Source organism: Ursus americanus, chromosome 18 (assembly GCF_024610735.1).
Source record: "Ursus americanus isolate L20-20 chromosome 18, mUrsAme1.1.p, whole genome shotgun sequence".
Lineage (NCBI taxonomy): Eukaryota > Metazoa > Chordata > Mammalia > Carnivora > Ursidae > Ursus > Ursus americanus.
Window position 1 is genome coordinate 52647017 of NC_142144.1, and position 2717 is coordinate 52649733.

A 2717-nucleotide genomic window follows, 5' to 3' on the forward strand; every position below is an offset into this window, starting at 1 on the left:
GAAACCACTTGTATTACTTTCCTATGTGTCCTACCTGAGTCTTCCTTGATTGAAAACGCAGGAAAATACAAAGATGGACTTTTATATATATATATTTATATATCCTATTTTATATAAAAAATATATTCTATATTCACTATTTTGTACCTTGCTCTTTCTATTCCAGAGTATACCTTGGTAATCTGTCTGAATCAGTACATAGCATTTCCTCATTCTTTTTGTAAATACCTGATAGTCTATTACAGGGATATGCCATTATTAATTTAATAAGTACCTCCTTGTTGGAATTTCAGGTTGTTTTCAATAATTTTTCTTATAAATATATTAGAAATGCAACTGACTAAAACAGTATCTTGACACAGCTCTTAGACATATAACATTCTCATTCAGAAAACAGGCTTTACAAGAGGTGTTATAAAAATCCTGAAGGCATATCATAATTAAGCCACTAAAGACATTGTTGATAAGATATAATAGTTTCCCCCCAAAAGAATCTTACAAGCAAATTTACTATGATGTGACAGGCAGTGTTAAGAGACTATCTCATATAAAGTGAATATGAAATTATAATCATTATAATGATCAAATTACTGTAATTAGTACATAGAGCAGAGAATTTATCTGTGCCAATTCCACATACTAAAATAGTTTAGGCAATAGTTATCTTATCAGTCACAATCCTTCCCAGAGAAGAATAATGACAACTCTATAACATTCTATTTTCAACTTCAGGGCACAGAACTTGTTAAATGTTATTTTTATTTTAAAATGATGGTAGCAGAGATAGGATTGTGACATAATGTATTGTAATGGATTCATTTACTCATTTTGGCAAATCTACCTATTAATTATCTCAACCTCATTCTACCAATAGGGTTAACCTGATTACTCACCAGAAATAAGAATCAATATTTCATGTGTATATTTCCTTGATTTTTGTCCAAATATTCTCTAATATGTAAAAGGATTGCATGGTATGCTAAAAAATAGATGAGCTTTTGGTCACCTCTGGCTCAGAAATCCAGCAGTTACAAGAAATGTTATCATTCTAAAGGATTCTTGATGGAGGATTACGGTGGTAATAATTGTAATTTGTTCTGTCTCTGACTTTTGATTTTGAGGCTATAGAGAGATACCAGTCCTGAAAGGCATCTGGGAAATAGGAGAGCTGTCTGGTTGGTGTCTTGTTTTAACTTTTCACAGCTAATAAGAAAGCCATTGTCCTATATTTTCATATGCATCTCACACAGGTATATGCTGTTCTTTACAGTGATTACTCATCCTTTGGAAGTTTAATGCTCTGTCCCTGTGGATTTGCTTGCAGCATGAGACACCAGAGCCTGTTTTGTGTGTTTAATTGATTCAACATTAATGCTGCTATGACAATTTCGCAATTCCTTGACATCGATAAATTAAATTAGGAAAGGCTCTGTAACATCTAGATAATGTGTTTCCAAAAACATACTTGGTAATAATCAGACTTGAACAATGATGACAGTACATATATGGTCAGAGAAGAATGGTTCATTGGCTCTCCAAAAAAAGTATTTCAGTAAGTATTCGTCTGTCACACTCATGTGTGGAATTGCTAGGAAGTTACATGGAGAACAACGCTTCCCAGGCCCGCGCTGATACCCACAGGTGTATTGTACGAGCATTGAAATATTTAAATGTATTTCTTTTTGACCATCTTGTCCCTTTAAAACCAGTCAAATTTTTGGAGGGCGAACTTATTCATGATCTTCTAACCATTTTTGTGAGTGCTAAATTGGTATCATATGTCAAGTTTCATCAGACTAACAAAGACTTCATTGATTCGCTTGGTCTATTACATGAGCAGAATATGGCAACAATGAGACTGCTTACTTTTATGGGAATGGCAGTGAAAAATAAAGAAATTTCTTTTGACACAGTGCAGCAAGAACTTCAGATTGGAGCCAATGGTGTTGATGCATGTGTTATTGGTGCAGGAAGAACTAAAACGGTCTTGTCGTCAGTCATAGTACACGGCGGACATTTGGAAAACAGCAATGGCAACAACAGTACTACACACTTAATGCCTGGAAACAAAATTTGAAGAAAGTGAAAAACAGCCTTGTGAGTCTTTCTGAATTTTTATGTTATGTATAAAATTTTGTTCTTTTTGGGGGCACCTGGGTGGCACAGCAGTTAAGCATCTGCCTTCGGCTCAGGGCGTGATCCCGGCGTTACGGAATCGAGCCCCACATCAGGCTCCTCCGCTATGAGCCTGCTTCTTCCTCTCCCACTCCCCCTGCTTGTGTTCCCTCTCTCGCTGGCTGTCTCTATCTCTGTCGAATAAATAAATAATATCTTTAAAAAAATTTTGTTCTTTTTGGAGAAAATCTAAATCATAGCAAAACATTATAAACTGAAGAAAAAAGAGAGCTGAGCAGGAAGATTCAGGTGGTCAGAACTCAGTGGGAAGAAACTGAGCCTTGCTTTGGGCAAAATGAAAAAGGATATTCTTTATTTTAAATAATACGTATACATGCAGAATGGAGATGCCATCTTGAAACTGGTGAGTTGTTCAATATTCAGTGTGAAAATTATTTCAAAATGGTAACTAACATATAATATGGAATTGCACAGATAGCGGTGATCCAAATCCTGTGTAATTCCCCTGGAACAAGAAGGAATGAACTGAATGATAAAACACAAATAAGCAAGAGATCAAGGTGGAAAGAACAAAGAGCTCA

The 2717-nt window shown here is 35.3% G+C and overlaps 1 pseudogene; it reads left to right on the plus strand.

The window, feature by feature from the left end:
* The first annotated feature begins 1519 nt into the window (after window positions 1–1519).
* LOC148108611 (eukaryotic translation initiation factor 3 subunit M pseudogene) lies at window positions 1520–2130 on the plus strand (annotated as a pseudogene).
* The last annotated feature ends 587 nt before the right edge of the window (window positions 2131–2717 follow it).